At 35.3% G+C, this 22,975-nt stretch overlaps 1 protein-coding gene across 3 annotated transcripts in view; it reads left to right on the top strand.

Moving 5' to 3' along the window:
* CDH18 (cadherin 18) overlaps window positions 1–22,975 on the top strand; it is a 489,837-nt gene that overhangs the window by 80,253 nt on the left and 386,609 nt on the right. The gene's annotated exons all lie outside the window — the stretch shown is intronic.

Here is a 22,975-nt window from a genome sequence, read left to right as displayed (position 1 = left end):
TACGGGAAAGTAAACCATATTACAGTTAGCTCATAAGCAAATTAACTCTGTGGGTGTCAATATATAATGGGAGTGATTGTAAGAGTATACTTCAAGATTATAGATCTAACATTTGTTTTTTTCAGATGAGAAAAGCAAAAGCCAAAAGCAGTACCCATTTAGCCTAGCTTATGCGTTTAGCTAGTTTACAAAACTAAACACAGAGCAATGGTATTGTTTCACGTTACCTGAATACATATGTATAAAAAAGATTTGTTTTCTTTTTTGTTTTTTCTTTCTTTTTCTTTTTTGCCACTGATAACATTTTCCTAAGGTAGTTGCATATACTTGTATCTTATACCCTTAATTGCCTCCCCACGTTCTTGATCCTAACAAGTTTTGACAATTGAGGTCACACATATTAATCTCAGTGCTTTCCTATCTACTATTAAATTGTGTCGTTTATCGGATAAAGACTCTTATAAAATGGGGCAACTTAATTGTATAGCACAAGAGCGCCTGGGGGGCTCAGTTGGTTAAGCGTCCACCTTCGGCTCACGTCATGATCTTTAGGCTTGTGGGTTCAAGTCCCACGTTGGTCTGTGAGCTGACAGCCTGGATATTCTCTCTCTCTCTCTCTCTCTCTCTCTCTCTCTCTCTCTCTCTCTCTCCCCCTCCACTGCTTGCACTCTGTCTCTCAAAAATAAATAAACATTAAAAAGATTAAAAAATATATCGCACAAAAGGAATCCAAGTATGTATTTCAATGATCTTATTCAGCCAGTGACAAAAAAATATACATAGGAAGATTGTACTTTCTGAACAAAAGTCCATTTTGTTGGTGTGCACTTTGAACGGAACTCACCATGTGCTCGGAGGTAATGGGAGGGAGGTGGGGGCAGTTTTTTTCTCTCTTAGAATCAAGCAGAATCTTCTTCAGATGTTTGAGTGAGTTCTGAATGCACATTGCAAAATTCTGTTCAGATTGCTTAAAGGTCCACGTTTTCAGGAGGAATCCAAAACAAAAACCCTCTGTTTCCATTGCTGAAAATACTAGCATGAGGGCTTAAGCTCGCCATTACAGCTTTAAAAATGTTCCTAATATGTCATTATTTTGAGTTTTCACTACCAAAATAGGGTTAGGTTGCTTTGTTCATAATAAAACACATAATTTTTTTTCCCCACTTACCTGTTCAAAATCAGTTAGAATCTAGCAGATAACAAAGGTCGCTCTCAGCATTACTTGGGAAGAAAGGGAGAAGAGGGTACTGTTCCTGGTCAGATTAATCACCTACACAATAAAAATGCTAACCCTGGTATTAGAAATTCTGAGGCTAAAAATATTAGGACTTAACACTTTCCCTTTCAATTTTAGACTTAAAATGTCTCATGCTTTATTATGGTATGGAGATGTGTTACATTCTGTGACTAGATTAATAGCTCTTTCTTGGCTTATCTGAGTTTTATACAGGTTGGAAAGATCTATTAAAATTATCCAAGTTAAACCCTGGTTGGGGAAAGCTGTTGTGTAGAGATATAGAGGAGTTATTTTAATTTTTTATTTCTTTTCTTTTAAAGAGTTTAACATAAAAGACATATTTGAAATAGTACTCAAAATGAAAATGGTAAAATTATAATATGTGCCATGTATCCTATATGACCCTATACGTTTGGTATAGTACCACGTACTTGATAGAGTTAAACATTATTTTTCTATATTTTGCACTTCTCTCTAAAATATAGTTAAGGGGTGCCTGGGTGGCTCAGTCGGTTAAGCGGCCGACTTCGGCTCAGGTCATGATCTCGCGGTCCGTGAGTTCGAGCCCCACGTCAGGCTCTGTGCTGACAGTTTGGAGCCTGTTTCAGATTCTGTGTCTCCCTCTCTCTGACCCTCCCCGTTCATGCTCTGTCTCTCTCTGTCTCAAAAATAAATAAACATTAAAAAAATAAATAAATAAAATATAGTTAAGTAAGACCTGGTTTTAAGAATGGGAAGATAAAGTTCTGAGAGATAAAGCAACACATTATGTCCCCACGCTCTGTGCTCTTTGTGTCTATATTCGTTTTCCTCAAGGTGACAGGTTAAAACAACGTTTATTATCTCACAGATTCTGAGGGCTTGGAGTCTGGGAGTCGGCATCTGGGTGGTTCTTGCTCAGCGTCTCTCACAAGAGTACAGTTGGCTTGGCCCGCTCTCATCTGAAGGCTCTATTAGGACCAGAGAATCCACTTCAAAGCTCACTTGCCTGGTTGTTGGCAGGCTTCATTTCCTTGCTGGCTGCTGGACTGGGGTCCCCCCAGCTCTTTACCTCCTGGGCTTCTCTGTAAAGCAGCTCAGAAAATGGTGGCTGATTTCCCTGAGAATGAGTGATCCAAGAGGGAGGCTGGAATGGAGGAAGACAGAGAACTCAAGATGAAAACAGCCTTCTAGTAACAATCCCGCAAGTGATCTGCCATCATTTCTGGCATATTCTGGTTTTAGAATCAGCCACTAAGTCTATCATACAATCAAAGAGTCAGAAATGATTCTCCACTCTCTTGTTAGGACAGGATTAGAACATTTGCGGCTATATTTTTAAGACTTCCACACTACCGTTACAGACTTCTTCCATATGTGTTTTGTCATGTGTAAACTACTATGATGTTTTTTTCCTCTGAGGATTATGAACACATTTAACTTGAAGTCAGTATTGCCTAATATTTTTATACAAAATAGAAGTGAATTTACACTATGATGTCTTAAATATATGGGTTCAGGATGAATACAGGTCATATCATGGGATTATTCTGAGACAGAGGAACTAATTATTTTCTTGTATTAAATTAATGTATGGGGCGCCTGGGTGGTTCAGTTGGTTAAGCCTCCGACTTCGGCTCAGGTCATGATCTGCCAGTTTGTGAGTTCAAACCCTGCATCCGGCTCTGTGCTGACAGCTCGGAGCCTGGAGCCTGCTTCCAATTCTGTGACTCCCTCTCTCTCTGCCCCTCCCCTGCTTACACTCTGTCTGTCTTTCAAAAATAAATGAGCATTAAACAATTTTTAAGTATATAAAAATAAAGTAATATACATGTTTTTTATTTGGTTTTTTGATTGAAACACTGGGAGCTATACCGCAATATTTTTTTTTTTGCTTTAAACATCACGTGAAAAAATACTTATCCAATAATGGAATATGTGATAATGGCAGTTACATTTATTTCACAAGATGCCATAATATTAAGTAGAGAAAAGATCAACACAGGGTTTATTTTTGAGTCTAACATTTTGTTTATAGAGTATCTTTATCCGATATTTCAAATTCTACCAGGAAATATATTCTGATTTTATGTGTCATAGATATTTTAATGCTTTTTAAGTGAACTTTAATATTAAATATATTTCAGAGACATACCATATCATACTTAAGTACTTATTTGTTCCAAACTAAGTGAGAAGCCCAGACCTTCTGAAAATTGGAAATGTCCAAATGAGATTTAAGACTTATTCTCAAAGGCTCGTTTTGCTTCCACTGCAATTAATGTAAGGGATTTAAATGTAAGTAGATAAATTGAGGGATAATTAGTTTGTCTCATTTTGAAATGAAGAAAGATTTCCTGGAAAAAGTGAAACAGAAAAGATCCAGTAACAAAAATGAAGATGCATGATTGTGTTTTCTTCTACTAAATTTATAAGATGATTGAAACCAAGAAAGAAACTTCTTTCTTGAATAATAGACATTTTAAAAAGTAATTACATAAGATAAAAGTAACAGATTTACTTTTAGATAACTGTGGGTTTATGTTTATAGAAGGTAGTCATCAACATATCAAAACATGACTCCCAAAGTCTTCTCTAGTATATTAATAATTATGACAAAGTAATAATATAGACTGTAATTTAAGGCAAGACCATCAAATCTTATGTGATTATTTTACAAATTTTATAGAAGAGTAAATTAAGTATCAAAGAATTAAATTTCCCAAGGCTTAAAAGCCAAGTCAAGCCAGCTCTGATGTCTGACTTTGTTCCTTCACCTGTGGTCATATTTGTCTTATCTCTGCATCCATGGTCATGTGGCCTCATCTGTGTGTGTAATCTCCCCCTGCCTTTTTTTTTTAAATAACAACAATTATGATGGTACTTAGGGTCTGTTTAAAGAATTGAGGATTAATTTACTATTACCCATTTCCAAGTAAGGTAACATTTACGGCTTTCAGGGATTGGAGCATGGATACCTCTTACAGTCCATTTTTCATTCTTCCACAGGTAGGTGTGTGTCTACCACCAGCAATCAAATAGAGAACATCTCCATTACCACATGGGTTGCTCTTGTCGTTATTTTGTAACAATACCTACCTTCTTCTCACCCATCTTTACCTCTCTTCCTAGTTTATGGCAACCGTGAGTCAGCTCTCCATCTCTAGATTTTTGTCATTTTGGTCATGTTGTGTAAGCGGAATCATATGTAAATTTTTGAGATTGGCTTTTTTTTTTTTTTTTTTTTCACTTAGCAGAATTCCCTGGAGTTGTCTTTATCCCAATTATTCCCATGTGTTGTCTTTATCAATGGTCCATCCTTCTTCACTCTGAGTAGTTTTCCACGGTATAGATGTATGACAGTTTGTGCAACTCTTAACCTGTTGAGAGACATTTGAGTTGTTTCCAGTTGTAGACTATAACAAATAATGCTGCTATCAATATGTGTTTACAGGTATTTGTTCAAAAATAGTCACTTTTCTGGGATCAGTGCCCAGGAGTGTAATTGCTGGATGATTTGGAGCTGCTGGAGGTTTAGAACTCCATCAATTTTAAGTCTTGTATCCTTTGCTCTTTGACACTGAGGAATTTAGAGCAGAGACAAATTCAAGTATGTCTAATGGTTTTCTTCAGATAAACTCCTTTATCAAAATTATGACCTTTACAAGGTTAAGCTCAGCATTTAGGACTTACTTTTTGTTTATTATTTTTTATTTTTTTAAGATTCCACACCCAACATGGGGCTTGAACTCATGACCCTGAGATCAAGAGTCATATGCTCTACCAACTGAGCCAGCCAGGTACACCTATGGGCTTTTCTTTAAGAAGTCTTCTCAGGATCCTTGGAAACAGAATTTTATTGAGGGCCATATGCGTGTGCAAGATATATTATGAAAAACCTATCCATTGAAACTAAAATTCCTTTTCAAGGAGAATCTCAATTCTGTTCTCCCATTAACACTTCTCTGTATTCCCCCCAAAAGCTGACATGCACTATTCCAACAGTGAGCATAGTCAAGACTGAGGCTGAACTATCTACTACCTAGAATGATTTGTGAGTGAGCATTTTGACTCAAGGTTCAATTAATACAAGGATACTTAATAGGTTACCTAAAACCTAAAGGTTGGCAATAAGAACAAAGATCCATAAGCAGTCTTCAACAAAGACAGAATTATCTGTGTACATCAAAGAGAAAAAAATCACCTTTAGGGATTTTCTGGGCTTAATGATTAACTTCATCGGTCTTCCTAGTCCCCTAAGAAATTCTTCAGGCAAGTGTGACACAGTGATAAATTACTTTTTGGTGTTCTCTAATATTGGATGAGCCTGAGAGAAGATAGAAATGTTCTGAGGTCAAATGTTACGTGACTTTATAGCCCCCAAGTGTTTGTACAAAGAGTTGTGAAGATAAAAGGGAATTCATTTGGAAAAAGTTGGAAGACAATGCAAAAAATTTTTCAATTTTTCTACAACTGACAATGCATATATACTTTGTTAATTTTCTCTAATAATTGAAAATATCTCCATAGGAAATGTAAAGAAAAAGTTACTATAAAAGGAATTTAAACATGTGTGTTTTAATAATTGAAAAAGTCAAGTTATAAATTTTGAAATTCTTCTTCTTGGTATTTCGGATGTGGCCACTGTCTACTTAATTCTAAAGATCTAATGTTTTGTTACTTTTAATATGTTGCTTAATATATCTATTTTTCATCTTAAGTAAGTAATTAGAGTCTACACAGCCATCTGAAAACCTATATTCATAAAAAATGTCAGTTTCATTTGAATTGAAATATTCAAGTCATTACTAATTTATTTTTCTGTGTGCAAACATTGAGATCCATTAGTCTTTCACTTTAAAGAGGATGCTAATAGGGGTGCCTGGGTAACTCAGTCGGTTAAGCATCTGACTTTTAATTTTTGCTTAGGTCATGATCTCATAGTTCATGAGTTTGAGCCCCACGTTGGGCTCTGTGCTGGCTCTACAGAGCCTACTTCAGATTCTCTCTCCCTCTCTCTACCCCTCCCTGTTCTCTCTTTCTTTCTACATAAATAAACTTTAAAAAAAAAATTGAAAAGAGGAGGTTAATAAAAATGAAGTAGATCCAATTTGAAAATTTCAGTGAATTTTCTTCTAGTGATTCCTTATTCTTATACTAACGTGTTTTAGGATGATCAGAATTCAGAGAAGACTTGCATCTCTCCTTTTATTAAAAAAATGTAGGTGAAATATCTTACTCTACTTACTTTACCATATAGTCTATTTTTTAAAAACAAGAAATGCAAAATGATGACTTATACAAAGCAAACCTGAAAAGGTTCATGACACAAGTTACTGCTATAAAATAAGAGAGCATTTTCCCCATCTTTGACCCCTAACACAGCAATTTTAAGTAGGAAATAATGAATTAATACAAAGAAGTTAAATATGTGTTTTCACTAGAAGTCATCCCCTACCAAATTTCAATAGTAACAACTCCCTAAAGGAGAATTTAGCCAAGGAAAAATAAAACAACAAAAAACACATTATATGTTGAAAGCTCACATTAATTTTAATAGCATCACCCTTAATACTCTCCACTCTTCTCTAGATGGAATAGCCAAGACTGATGTCTCTTTACAGTTGTCCCCTTGTTCATTTTCCCTTGAGCTTGCTGTAATGTGAAGCTTAAATTACCACATGTATATATCTGTAGCTATGTATGAATGGCCTTTACTTATAAACTAGGTATCCTTTTGTTACAATTTTTTTTTAACATTCATTTTTATGAGAGACAGAGAGAGACAGAGCATGAACAGGGGAGGGGCAGAGAAAGAGGGAGGCACAGAATCTGAAGCAGGCTCCAGGCTCTGAGATGTCAGCACAGAACCTGACACGGGGCTCAAACCCACGGACCACAAGATCATGACCTGAGTGGAAGTCAGATGCTTAACCGACTGAGATACCCAGGTGCCTCTATAAACTAAGGATACTTTTTAAAGTCATTATTATGTCAGTCTGTGTGGACATGAATATATAGTTTGGTCCTTTCTTTTTAAAGTTCCCCCGTGAGAGTTAGTAATGTGCTATGTCTAGGAATAGTGTGGATACTTGCCAAAGCTGAAGAATTTTTCACTATGATACTGATTCAGTGTGCTGATTAACATGATTTATATAAATATTTGCATGTTTATACAAATATATTTTATAATATTGTGTTAGTTACTTATCGGTGCATAACAAATAACTCCAAAACTCAACAGCTTAAAAAATAAATATTTAATATTTCACATAATTTTTATGTGTCAAGAAATCAGTAGCTAAATTGGATGTTTTTGCTCAGGTTCCCTTATGAAGTTGCCTTCAAAGAATGGGGACATTGGCTTCTGTCTTCTGAAATCTTGTCTGTATCTGAAACCACTTACCTGGTGGTTGAAAGCCCTCAGTTTCTTCCTATATGGGCATAAGTGTCCATATGATTTGGTAGCTGGCTTCTCCAAGAAGGAACAATCCAAAAGAACATAAGGCAGAAGCCTTCTTGAAAGTCAAACTCCATGATTTCTACAATATCCTCATAGGTTATAAAGCTTGGCTTTTACTCAGTGTCAGAGGGGACTAAACAGGAACATCAATATTAAGAGGCAAGACTCATGGGGGTCACAGATCAACAGTGACTATATCTTAGCTCAAATGCCCAATCCTAATTTTAAGAATTTTAGACAGTATAATTGATCATTATATAAGGGTAACAACAAAGACTTGCCCTACACAATGCTTGTTTCCAAATTCTTCTCATCAGGAAAAACTAAAATTATATTTTATTACTTATTATTTTAATATGTCAGAAAGTAGGGGGTACTATATATTACAGTATTAATTTTCCTACTAAGTTAAACTAATATTAACCATAAGATTTTAAAGGTACTCTCATCATTTGTATACCTACGCAAGAAGAATTGTAGCTTTATGACTATTTTAGCTAATCAGGCAGTGTCTTCTAACTTGTTTTGCATAGTATTAATTCCATGTTATTTATAGCATTGATTATCCTATCAAGTGTGCAAATTAAATCTAGTTTTTATTTTACCTTATCCTTTCTGATAACCACCCAGTCATGCACCAGCAACTCATCTTCATTTCTCACAAAGTGCTAGGACTAAGAGAAAAGAGAAGTTAGCTAGAAATACAACCAAATAAAACGTTGGCTGGACAATGTCCTTGAAGGCATTTTATCTGTGGTAAGTCTTCACTTTGTCTCTCATTTTACTAAGAGTCCCTCTCTCCTCCTTTGCTCCTAGGAAACACTTTTAAAAATGAAATAAGTAATTTCATTCCATTCTCTTGGTGAATGTGTGAGTCAGTTAGAAAGCAAGTTTAAATGTAACAGGGAGATCAGATCTGCCCAGGCTAGAGTCTGTATCTTTTCTAAAGATGATGCTTCTATTATTAAAATAGAGAATCTCTTCTTTGGGATAAATTCAAAGGTTATAGAGACCTTGTACCATTTGGATGCTAGAATCTTCTCTCTTATCCTTATGCCAGATATAACCCACTTAATGTTGGAGGGCTGTTAATTACAGGGTACTTAATTATCTCTGAGGGAAAGTTGCTCAATTTGGGCTAGAATAGTTGCTTCCTGAGTTCTTCCTTATACTGAGTCAAAAATTACATTCTTTAAGTGTGAGAATTTTTCATTTAGATGCACAATATTATCTCAGAACCAACACTAATCCACATTTAATATCTCTTTCTCCCAACTGTTTTTATTAAGTCAGGATCATGATCATGATCATGGTCATGAACTTGGGGTTCAGTAAAGTTTCCCACTCCACCTCAGACCTACCCTCATTCCTCTGCAACTCCAACTGAGAATTCTAAAATGAATGAAATTTTATTGCCATTAGAAAGTTAAACTATAAAATCAGCACATTTTAGAGCAGAGATGTACTATCACTTTAGGAATATAGAAGGGTTCTTAGCCTTCAATATGTTGTTTCTACTAGTCTATTATTTAAAAAGGGATTGGTAAAATGGAATCATACAGCAAACACCAAAGCCAGAAGTTGTCAATGCCCATATTAAAAATTCACAAGCAAGTAAGAATCTTTGGTAATGAACCCTAGATATTGTAGTCATAGAAATGTTATTTACTGTTGTAGAAATGGATGGTTCACTATATATTTTCCCTTTAGTAGTAAACTTTCTGTTATATAATGAAATCTTTTCTGATTCCATACTCATACAGAAACTATGATTAAATTTGTTTCCTATGTAGGTCCATCTATAACACGGGAGTTTAGTAGTTACTTAGGATAAATTATTGCAAGCACATAAATTACTGTTCTGGACTAATACTATCCTGAGTTTGATTAATGAGATGGCCATATTTTCTGTGTAGTGTCAAAGTTATGTTATTTCTCCCAAGTAAATGCTCTTGGGACTGAAATTTAAGCCACTGAACATTTTATATGTTCAGCAAACTCATTGAAGTAGGCTGAATGATTTCTCCCCAGTGGTTTCCAATTCTAACTTTCAGAATGTGTAAATACATTATTTTAAAAAGTAAAAAGGACGTTAGAGGTGCGTTTCAGGATTTTAAGATGGGGAGAATATCCTGGATTATCCAGATTCCCTAATGTAATTACAAGTGTACATGTAAAAGGGAAGTGGAAGGGTCAGAGCTGGAAAGAAGAAACATGTGACGGTACAAAGAAAGATTGAGATGGAGGAGAGGTCACAGGCCAAAGGATGCAGGCAGCCTCTAGAATCTGGAAATAACAAGGAAACAGATTTACCTCAGAATATAGAAGGAACACAACATGGCCAATAGATTTTAGTTTTTAAGACGAATTTTGAACTGGTGAACTCCAACAAAACTGTAAAATAATGAATTTGTGTTGTCCTAAACCACCAAGCTTGTGGTAATTTGTTACAGCAGTAACTGGAAACTAATACTGTGATTCATATTTTGAAATCTCTTTTTTGTTGTTAATAACTATCTTGTATTGCAAATGTTTTTTTTTTTGGTTTTGTATTCTAAATGTCTACATATATCTAATAATACATATAATATTCTGATACAAACACACACACAGTCTGACCTCTCACATTGCTTTTTATTAGATTCTGTGGCTTATATGTACACTTTAAAATCACAGTAACATGTGACCACATGATCTGTTACAGCAATTTCTATTGATTTTTATAAGGCTTTATCTCTTTGTTCCCAGATACTGTTTTACTTGAAGAGTCAGGTATCATGAAACTTACTCTCCCCCTCCACCAAAAAAACCCATAGACAAAACAAAAGAAAACAAAACTAACAAACAGAAACTTCAGGTCTGCTTGTATCAGTTATGAATTTTTCCAAATATTTAAATCGGAAATAACAGCATTTTAGATAAATTTTCCTAGAAAGGGGGAAAATAAGAACAGCTTATTGATAGCATGTAATACTACAACAGAAGGAAACCAAAGTCCAGTCTCTAAACATAAATGCAAAAATCATAAAAATAGTACCACAATGCCTAAATGTGGTACTAAAAAGCACTTGAACTTGAAACCATAAAAATCCAAGAGGAGAACACAGGTAGTAACCTCTGAGATACCAGCCATAGCAACTTCTTTCTAGATATGCCTCTGGAGGCAAGGGAAGCAAACTATTGAGACTTTATCAAAATTAAGAGCTTCTTCCCAGCGAAGGAAACAGTCAACAAGACTAAAAGGCAATCTACAGAATGGGAGAAGATATTTGCAAATGAAATATCTGGTAAAGGGTTAGTATCCAAAATAGATAAAGAACATATACAGTTAACACTTAAAAATCAAATAATCCAATTAGAAATGGACAGAAGACATGAATGGACATTTCTCCAAAGAAGACATTTATGATGCCAATAGACACATGAAAAGATGCTCAACATCACTCATCATTAGGAAAATACAAATCAAAACTATAATGAGATATCACCACACAGCACTCAGAATGACTAAAATCAACAATACAAGAAACAGGTGCTGGTGAGGATGTGGAAAAAAGGGAACTTTCTTGCCCTGTTGGTGGGAATGTAAATCGGTGCAGTCACTCTGGAGGAGAGAATGGAACTGTCTCAGAAAGTAAAAAATAGGGGCGCCTGGTTGGCTCAATTGGTTAAGCATCAGACTTTGGCTCAGAACATGATCTCATAGTTCATGAGTTCAAGCCCCTTGTGGGGCTCTGTGCTGACAGCTCAGAGCCTGGAGCCTGCTTTGGATCTGTGTCTCCCTCTCTCTGCCCCTTCCCTGTTCATGCTCTGTGTCTCACGCTCAAAAATAAATAAACATTAAAAAATTAAAAAAAAAAGAAAGTTAAAAATAGAATTACCCTAAGATCAAGCAATTGCACTACTGAGTAATTAAAGAATACAGAAATACAGAAATTCAAAAGGATACATGCACCCTGATATTTATAGCTGCTTTATCTCCAATAGTCAGATTATGAAAATTTGGCTCATGCTAAGTGAAGTAAGTTAGTCAAAGAAAGACAAATACTATATGATTTCACTCATATGTGGAATTAAGATGTGAGTGAGCATAGAAAAGAAAGAGAGGCAAACCAAGAACCAGACTCTTAACTTTAGACAACAAATTGATGGTTACCAGAGGGGAAGTTGGTAGGGGGGTGGGTTAAATAGGTGATCAGGATTAAGGAGTGTGTGTGCTGTGATGAGCATTGGGGATTGTATGGAAGTGTTGAAATACTATATTGTACTGCTGAAACCAATATTGCCTTCTATGTTAACTAACTGGAATTTAAATAAGTAAATAAACACATATGTACTTGTCTTTGGATGCATATACATATACAAATTATTTCTGTGATACATACCTATATAGCTAGGAGTTAAATGGTTGAAAATACTTCCACTTCTGCAACGTGGGTATCTTTCTATCAGATTTAACATTTCTTTATATATTCTGATACGATCATCATATATATGATATATATCTGTATATCATATCTATATATATGATGTATATGATAGATATTATATCTATCATATCTACATATAGATATGATATCATACATATATGATATCTATAGATATTATATATATTATAAATAGATATTATATATATTATCTATAGATATCTAATATTTTCCTTATCAGTTTCCTCTGTGTCTATTCAAGAACAAATCATGTTGATACTCCCCAATGTATTGATTTAACATGCACATTTATATCTACAATTCATTCAGAAAGAACTTACATATTTTTTATAATATATGAGATGAGAGTCAAGGTTTACTTTTTTGTGAAATGTATTTTTAGTTGAGAACCATTTAGTAAATGATCAGGCTTACATCAGTACATGGCATGGATACCACCTCTGTCATAAGTCAGATGGTAGTATATTTGTGAAATGATTCTGGTCTCAGTTCTGTTCCATTGTGCTATTTATTCTTGAATCCATGTCACAAAATTCATTGTTTTACTATGTAAATAGTAATTAATTACTAATTAATAATTATCTTTATATAAAATTATCGTATAATTATCTTTATATAAAATAGTACTGGTCCTCAAACCACATTTTCTTTATGATTATCTTTGCTATTTTTGGATTTTTTAAATTTTATTTAAATCCAAGTTAGTTAACATATAGTGTAATAATGGTTTCAGGGGTAGATTTTAGTGTTTCATTACTTACACATAACACCCAGTGCTAATCCCAACAAGTGCCCTCCTTAATGCCAATCACCCATTTAGCGCCCCCCCCCCAACATCTCTCCAGCAACCCTCAGTTTGTTTTCTGTATTTAAGAGTCTCTTGTTTGGCTCCTTCTGTGTTTTATCTTATTTTTCCATTCCCCTATGTTCTTCTGTTTGTTTCTTGAATTCCACATAAAGTGAAATCATATGATACTTGTCTTTCTCTGACTTTTTTAGCATAGCACATTCTAATTCCATCCACGTTGTTGCACATGGCAAAATTTCATTCTTTTTGATCACCAAGTAATATTCCAGTGTGTGTGTGTGTGTGTGTGTGTGTGTGTGTGTGTGTGTGTGTGTATGCATGTGTATGCCACTTCCTTACCCATTCATCAGTAATTGGATATTTGGGCCCTTTTCATAGTTTAGCTATTGTTGATAGGGCTGCTAACCATTAGGGTACATGTGCCCCTTTGAATCAGCACTTTTGTATTCTTTGGATAAATGCCTAGCAATGCAATTGCCGGGTCATAGGGTAGCTCTATTTTTAATTTTGGGGAGAACCTACATACTGTTCTCCAGAGTGGCTGAACCAGTTTACATTCCCACCAACAGTGCAAATGTGCTCCGCTTGTTTCTGCATCCTTGCTGACATCTGCTCTTTCCTGAGTTGTTCATTTTAGCCATTCTGGTAGATGTGGGGAGGTATCTCATGGTGGTTTTGATTTGTATTTCTCTGATGATGAGTGGTTTTGAGCATCTTTTCATATGTCTGATAGCCATCTGAGATGTCTTCTTTGGAAAAGTGTTCATGTCTTTTCCCCATTTCTGCACTGGATTATTTGTATTTTGGGTGTTGAGTGTGTTAAATTTTTTATAGATTTGGATACTAACCCTTTACCCAGTATGTCATTTGCAAACATCTTCTCCAATTCCTTTGCTTGCTTGTCTTTTAGTTTTGCTGATTGTTTCCATTGCTACACAGAAGCATTTTATGTGGATGAGGTCCCAATAGTTCATTTTTGCTTTTGTTTCCCTTGCCTCCAGAGACCCGTCTAGTAAGAAGTTGCTGCAGGCAAAGTCAAAGAGGTCGTTGCCTGTTTTCTCCTCTAGGAGAGAAAACTGTCTTACATTTAGGTCTTTCATCCATTTTGAGTTTATTTTTGTGTATGGTATAAGAAAGTGGTCCAGGTTCATTTTTCTGCATGTTGCTGTCCAGGTTTCCCAGCACCATTTGCTGAAGAGACTGTCTTTTTCTTTGTTGTGGGATATTCTTTCCCACTGTTGAAGCTTAGTTGATCATATATCTGTGAGTCCATTTCTGGGTTCTTTATTCTGTTCCATTGATCTATCTGTCTGTTTTTGTGCCAGTATCACGGTGTTTTGATGATTATAGCTTTATAATACAGTTTGAAGTCCAGCATTGTGATACCTCTGGGTTTGGTTTTCTTTTTCAACATTACTTTGGCTGCCTGACTTTGGATGTTTACATTTTTTGGATAAAATTTATATTCAGTTTGTCAATTTAAACAAACATATATGCACACACACTGCCGTATTTTTTTTTCTTTAATGAGCATTCCACTGAACCTACAGATCTATTTTGAAAGAATTGTCATATTCACAACCTTGTGATCCTTGAGCATGGTATCTCTTATTTATATCTTTGTTTTCTTTCAGCAGTGTGTTTAGACGTGGTGTTTAGAAGCCTTACATACCTTATATTAGGTATACTCTTAAGTATTTAAGGTCTCTGACGAACATATAAGTAGTATTTCTTTAATTTAAAATTTTTAACTTTTAACTGTTGTGTGCAAAGAAAGTCAGTGTTTATATTTTGGTAGAGTACCAGCAAATATGTTAAAATTAATCATTTTAATTATCCGTAGATTTTTCTGAATCGCTTATGTATGTAGTCATCCTCCCTTCAGTGACATTTTTTTTCCCGCCATTCCTGACACTCACTTTGCATTTTCTCTGGCAGGAACTTCTTGTACAACATTAAATAGAAATGCTGGTAAGACATGCTTGACTTGCTCTTGATTTCTCAAAGACTTATAATATTTAATTCTGTGTGTCAGATAGACTGGTAAAATAATTCTGAGTGTGGCTGTGGGGTTGTTTCTGAAAGATATTAGCATTTGATTTGATAGATTGAATAAAGAAGATCTGCCCTCACCAATATAGGTGAACAACATCTAATCATTTGCGAGCCGGAATAGGATTAAAAAAGTGAAAGACCTGTGAATTTGCTTTCGCTTCTTTTGAACTGGGACATTCTCCTGTCCTAACATTGGAAATCCTAGTTTTCCAGCCTTTGGACTCCAGAACTTACACTGGTATCTTTCTTGATTATCAGGTCTTTGGACTTACACTGAATTAATTATACCAATAACTATCCTGGTTCTCCAGTTGCAAAGAGCAAATTATTGTAAATCTCATCCTCCATATTTGTGTGAGCCAATTCCCATAAGTCTGTCTGTCTGTCTATCTATATCATCTATCTTTCTATCTATCTATCATCTATTATCTATCTTTCCATCTACCCATCTATTTATCTATCATCTATCTATTATCTATCTCTCTATCTCTTTGGCATCTACCTATCTACCTATATGTCTGTCTGTCTTTGTGTCCACCCATCCATCTATCCTGTTGGTTCTATTTTTCTGGGGGATTCTGACAAATATAGAAATGATTTTATTATTGTACCAATAAGTATTTGTTTGCTTTAAACTATCTAGTAAAGTAAATGTTCTTATATAGTTTTCTAAGAATTTTCTTAGTTGATAAATTTTATCTAATATTTTTTCTTATCTATTGAGACACATGAAAATTTTCTCCTATATTCTATAAACATTTTGAAATGTCTTGAGTTTCAAACTTAAACCAACTCAATTTTGCTATTTTTATATGCTGTTTGATTCATTATGGTACTATTTTTTTTGACAGGTAAATCTGCTTTTATTTCTTAGCACTTTTTTTTAAAGTTTTTATTTAAACTCCAGTTAGTTAACATAAAGTGTTATGTTAGTTTCAGCAGTACAATATAATGATTCAACATGTCCATACAACCCCCAGTGCCCATCACAGCATGTGCACTCCGTAATCCTGATGACTTATTTAACCCATCCCCCACCAATTTCCCCTCTGGCGACTATCAGTTCTCTCTTCTTTTTCCCCTTTGCTAGTTTGTTTTGTTTCTTAAATTCTACATATGAGTGAAATCATGTGGCATTTGCCTTTCTCTGACTAACTTATTTTGCTTAGCATAATATTGTAGCTCCATCCACATTTTTGTAAATGGCAAAGATTGTATTCTTTTTTATGACTAAGTTATACACATATATACAATATCAGTATATAATTATATCATATATAATATTATATTATATTGGACAGTTAGGCTTTTTTCATAACTTGACTACTGTAAATAATGCTGGTATAAACATCTGGGTGCATGCACCACTTTGAATTAGTACTTTTATATTCTTTGAGTAAATATCTAGCAATTCAATTGCTGGATCTAGGGTAGCTGTATTTTTAACTTTCTGAGGAATTTCCATACTGTCTGCCGGAGAGGCTGCACCAATTTGGATTCTCAATAACAGTACAAGAAATTTCCCCTTTCTCCACATCCATGCCAACAACTGTTGTTCGTGTTTTTGATTTTAGCCATTCTGAGAGGTGTGAGGTGGTATCTCATTGTAATTTTGATTTGTATTTCCCTGATGATGAATGATGTTGAGCATCTTTTCATGTATCTTTTTGCCATCTATCTGTCTTTGGAGAAATGCCTGTTCGTGTCTTCTTTCCATTTTCTGATCGGGTTATTTATTTATTTTTTTTGGGGGGGGGTGTGTTGAGTTTGGTAAGTTCTTTATATATTTTGGATATTAATCCTTTATCAGATGTGTCATTTATAAATATCTTCTCCCATTCTGTAGGTTGCCTTTTAGTTTTGTTGATTGTTTCCTTCAATGGGCAAAAGCTTTTCATGTTGATGAAGTCTCAGTAGTTTATATCTAAGTTTGTTTCCTTTGCATCCAGAGGCATATCTAGAAAGAAGTTGCTCTGGCCAATGTCAAAGAGGTTACTGCCTGTGTTTTTCCTCTAGAATTTTTATGGTTTTAAGTGTCACATTTATGTCTTTAACCCATTTTAAATTTATTTTTGTGTATGGTGTAAGAAAGTTGTCTGATTTCATTCTTTTGCATGTTGCTGTCCAGTTTTCTCAACACCGTTGGTTGAAGAGACAGTCTTTCTCTCACTGGACATTATTTTCTGCTTTGTTGAAGATTAATTGACCAAATAGTCATGGGTTACTTTTTGGATTTTCTGTTCAATTGATCTGTGTGTCTATTTCTGTGTTAGTACTATACAGTTTTGATCACTATAGCTTTATAATATAAACTGAAGTACAGAATTGTGATGTCTCCAGATTCACTTTTCTTTTTCAAGGTTACTTTGGCTCTTTGGGGCCTTTTGTGGTTCCATACAAATTTTAGGATTATTTGTTCTAGTTCTGTGAAAAATGCGGTTGGTGTTTTGAAAAGGATTGCATTAAATGTGTAGATTGCTTTGGGTAGTATAGATATTGTAACAATATTTGTTCTTCCAACCATCAGTGTTTTATAGTTTTCAGAATACAGGTCTTTGATCTTTTTGGGTAGGTTTATTCCTAGGTATCTTATGGTTTCTGATGCAATTGTAAATGGGATTGATGCCTTTCAATGTCTTTGCTGCTTCATTACTAGTGTATAGAGTATCATGTTGCCTGTGAACAGTGTAAATTTGACTCCTTCCTTGCTGATTTGGATGCCTTTTATTTCTTTTTATTGTCTGATTGCTGTGGCTAGGATTTATAGTACTATATTAAATGGTGAGAGTGGACAGTCCTGTCTTGTTCCTGACTTTATAGAAAAAGCTGGGGCGCCTGGGTGGCTCAGTCGGTTAAGCGGCCGACTTCGGCTCAGGTCATGATCTCACAGTCCGTGAGTTCAAGCCCCGCGTCGGGCTCTGTGCTGACAGCTCAGAGCCTGGAGCCTGTTTCAGTCTGTGTCTCCCTCTCTCTCTGCCCCTCCCCTGTTCATGCTCTGTCTCTCCCTGTCTCAAAAATAAATAAAATGTTAAAAAAAAAAAAAAGAAAAAGCCCTCAGTTTTTCCCCATTGAAGATGATAATGGTATTAGTCCTGGGTTTTTCAAATATGGCCTTCATTATGTTGAGGTATGTTTCCTTCTAACCTACTCTTTATCATAGTCACCAACTATGCACAATGAAATTTGCATCAACAGTAATATGCATAAGCACATATTGTTGGTACATTCTACAAGGCAATACCATATAGCATTGAAAAAGTCAAACTAGTGGTATGCATTATTGGCATAAATAAATCTCATATATATACATATATAATATATATATATCCCACATATATAATATATATCTCATATGTATAATATATATCTCATGTATATAATATATATGTCATATATATATTTATATATATATAAATATATATATAGCCAAAAAAGCTACGCACAAAAGATAACATCTCAGATCATTTAATTATTTCAAGTTTGTGTACAGCCGAGGTGATCTATCAAAATAAAAGTTAAAATATAGGCTTTATATGGGAGGTGACTGATGACTTGATTTAGTAATAAAAATTTGACTTAGTAATTAAAATTGCTGCTTCCTGTATAGCAGCTGGAAGTATTGCCTCTTACATCAGTCTCTCTCTCTCCATTTCGTCTCCATGATCTTGATTCTTTTGACCACTAGCTTTCTTTGCTTACTCATGTTATCTCCACTTCTGCATAAGAATTTAGTGTTCATGGGGCGCCTGGGTGGCTCAGTCGGTTGAGCGTCTGACTTGGGCTCAGGTCATGATCTCCTGGTCCATGAGTTCGAGCCTTGCATCAAGCTCTGTGCTGACAGCTTGGAGCCTGGAGCCTGCTTCAGTGTCTGTGTCCCCCTCTCCCTCTGCCCCTCCCCTACATACGCTCCATCTCTCTGTCTCTCGAAAATAAACAAACATTAAAAAATTAAAAAAAAGAGTTTAGTGTTTTTGTGTGGCTTTAGTTGACCATACCATGCATGCTAAATCATGTCCTAGGTGAATTTTCATGCTATGTGCCTGTAGTCATCTAATATACTTTATCAGTCAGAATCTAAATTCTAAATTTTTAGGAGAGAATAAAATTAGCTAATTTGATCCAGGTTCCTGTTTTGGGTCCAGTCTTAAGTAATGAGGATTGAGTAGTTTGATAATTAAAGATGCTTCAACTAAGGCATGTGAGTTAAACAGTTTTGGTGTATTTGTTTTATTTAATCGTTTTATGGTTTTTTGAGAGGGGAAAGAAAGAGGGTGGGAGGGAGAGAGTCTCAAGCAGGCTCTATGCCCAGTGTGGAGTCCAAGGCAGGGCTCAATCTCAAGACCTTGGGACCGTGACCTGAGACAAAATCAAGAGTCCCACGCTCGACTGACTGAGCCACCCAGGTGTCTGTTTGTTTTATTCCAGGAAGAGACATAGGATTGAGAAGAATGAGTTGAGATATGTGTTGTGCTTGCTACTTCTGTGGGTGATTGAATAGAGTGAACAGTTAACAGTGACTCTCAAGAGTTTTGTTCTCACCCAATCTTAAATTTATTGATACCTCCAGAGCTTTTGTTTATATGGATTGTATGTATGAATATTGTCCATATAAGAAACTAAAAGTAAGAATTAAGAAGTATCTATTTCCCTAAAATAACAACTCATTGCATATTTGCATGCCGAATTTTATGAAAAACTGTATTTTCAAAAACAAAAAAAATAGAAAAATAGCATCGTTGTACATTTTTGCAGCTCTCTTTAATGTCTGACTTAGTTGAGGGCAATCATTGCACACTTGTTTTTATGCTTTCGGTTTGTTGCAGTAGCACCTGTCTTAGAGTCTCTGGAAGACTCCACTGTGCGCTACAGAGGGAATGAAGGGAAAAAGGAACATAACAACTTAGCAGTGTTAAGAAAATAGTTTTGGTCCCCTAGATCCCTTGATGGAATCTCCAGCACCCCCGTGATTTCCTGAACACCACTGAGATCTACTCATGTACTGGATGGAGGATACACTGAAGTTCAAATTCCAGTTGAATCAGTTATGGTTTTGTCTCTCTGGTACCTATTTTCCTCACCTGCCACATGGTGCTTTTAGTACCTTCCAGAATTAGTGGGAAACGCTTTTGAAGATGACATAAAATAACATGAAATTATTTATTCCTACTAATAATGACACTGGTCATAGAGTTCCTCTTTTGTGGACCCTTCACTGCACCTCAGGCTTTGCTAGATTTGTTTGACATGGATTAACTCCCAGTACGTCTGTGAATAAAATTTCAGCTCGAGTTCCATTTTGTAGGTACATATACAGAGCTGATGCAAAAATATTAACTAAGATATCACAGCTAGTCAGTAAAAGATAGGATTCAGGCATTCGAATGCCAGAACTCTGGTTCTTTGTATGCTCTTTGGCAATTAAGACATAAACGACGAATGTTTAGTGCAGTTTCTTAACTGACACGTTTTCCTCTAATATAACCTAATATGTTATATTTATTTTTTTATTTAATCTAGTTAAGATCAATAATAATCCCAATTTTCTATCCTTCTTGGACTCATGTGAAAGCACATTACAGATTTACTGCCCCTTTTTAAGCAACATGGCATATGCAGCTCTACTTTGCTTGATACAATACTAATACTTCAACAGGGTTTCAAATGAACTGCATGTTGGGGCACCTGGGTGGCTCAGTTGGTTAAGTGTCCGACTTTGGCTCAGGTCATGATCTCGCAGTTCGTGGGTTCAAACCCCGCATCAGGCTCTCTGCTGACAGCTCGGAGTTTGGAGCCTGCTTTGGATTCTGTGTCTCCCTCTCCCTCTGCCTCTCCTCAGCTCGCTCGCTCGCTTGCTCTCTCTCTCTCTCTCTGTCTCAAAAATGAATAAAAACATTAAAAAATATTTAAAAAATAAAAAAAATAAAATAAAATGAACTGGATGCCATACAGATTTCATGTTCGCAACAACCTTCTGAAGAACGTGCTATTTTTATAAACTTTTACAAGCGAAGATGAAGGGATTGGAAATTAAGCCACTTTGGCATCTCCCAGGGATAGAACTAGAATTTGAGCTGAGGTATCCTAGCACCAGAGTTCATTCACGTTGCCACTTGAATTATAATCACTAAATCTTCTCTGTTTACCTGTAATATTGTAGGAAGTAGGGCAAAAAATGTAGTATAAATTTATAGCTCTTTAGTGATACTTTATTATTTAATTGAACTGCTACCACATCTCAAAATGACACAGCAAAAAAAAAAAAAAAAAAAATGTGTCATCTTGATAATATGTGGCAGCAACTGTGGGAAGCTGTCCCATTCCCACTTTGCTTTCGATGGTCAGTTGTCTGTAGATGATGTGATTTAATGGCATTGTTGTCCTATATTGGTTAAATTGAGCTGCATTAGTGCTAATGATAACAATATCAATATCAATAATATAATAATAATAATAATAATAACAATAATAAATGAATCCAGAGCAAGGAAGGGGAGAGAAGAAGGGAGGGTAGATTGCCTGGACTGTTCAAAAAAGAAAAAAAAAAAAAAAGTGAAACCTAGGACACCCAGGTGGCTCAGTTGGTTAAGCCTCCGACTCCAGCTCAGGTCATGATCTAGTGGTCCATGGGTTCGAGCCCCTCATTGGGCTCTGTGCTGACAGCTCAGAGCCTGGAGCCTGCTTTGGGTTCTGTGTCTCCCTCTCCCTCTGCTCCTCCCAACCCCTACTCACACTCTGTCTCTTTCCTTCTCTCTCAAAAATAAATAGAGAAAAATGTGTTTTTAATTAAAAGAAAGTTAATCTTTTTACTGGAAGTTGCTTGAAAAAATCATTTCCTTTCAAATGCCAATGAAATAACAAACGAACATTGATAATTACTCACATGGATACAAGTTATTATAGGTATATCCAAAATTATGTAGAATTGTTTAGAGTATTTGTTATTCCTTTACCATTTAAAAAAATTTTTAACATTTATTCATTTTTGAGAGACAGAGACAGAGTGTGAGCCGGGAAGGGACAGAGAGAGAGGGAGACACAAAATTGGAAGCAAACTCCAGGCTCTGAGCTGTCAGCACAGAGCCCGACGCGGGTCTTGAACTCAAGAACTGCGAGATCATGACCTGAGCCGAAGTCGGACGTTCAACCGACTGAGCCACAGGCGCCCCTCCTTTACCATTTTTTACAAGTTTTATGTATCTGTTATACATATATAAGGATAAATATATGCCATATACATATTCCTGTTTGGATATTATGTTTATTTTTTATGATTTAATATTTTGCATAGGAATTCCTATTGGTAAGGAACAAAATAATACATTTCAAGTTAAAATAGGAACTAACCTCAAGGGAAAGAGTAGTTGCTCTGTTAGGCAGTATTTAATAAGTTTTCTAGATTTTTACTTTCTTTCAGGACTGTTTTCTTCCTTCATTGTGCTCAGTCTGTTCCATTAATAGGTCTTGAGTTTACCTTGGAGGTTTCACTGCCAACATCATCAATGGTTTAGGGAAAAACAATTTTGTTAACAGTCATTTATAGCAAAGGACGATCTGAAGCAGACAACCTTGCTGCAGAATTTATTTTCAGACTTTTTAGTAGAATGTAGGCTCCAACTGTAGCTATCGTTTTAACTTCCCATTGACTGTCAGTTGAAAATATACAGAAAAAGATAGACTATTTGTAGAATTCTCCATAAAATGTTTAAAGATTATACGTTTCAACATATTCAACTGACAACCCATGCTTTACTGTACATAAAAATAATCACACATTGAAAAGAAATAAACACTTTATGGACTATAAAACACACAGAACAAATTATTCCTTAAGTCATATTTTAGAAAGTAAAATGAAATTTAAACAAAAATGACATGAAGAATAGCTTAATATTATATATTATAATGACATAGCACATACTAAGCAATAGTATTATTTTAATATTTTAAACAGTAAGTCCATTTCTTCTGTAAACTCTATTCTTGTG

This window comes from Panthera onca, chromosome A1, assembly GCF_046562875.1.
Source record: "Panthera onca isolate mPanOnc1 chromosome A1, mPanOnc1 haplotype 2, whole genome shotgun sequence".
NCBI classification, from domain to species: Eukaryota; Metazoa; Chordata; class Mammalia; order Carnivora; family Felidae; genus Panthera; species Panthera onca.
The sequence above is the reverse complement of the archived record's forward strand: the minus strand, read 5'-3'. Positions and strand labels throughout refer to the sequence as shown.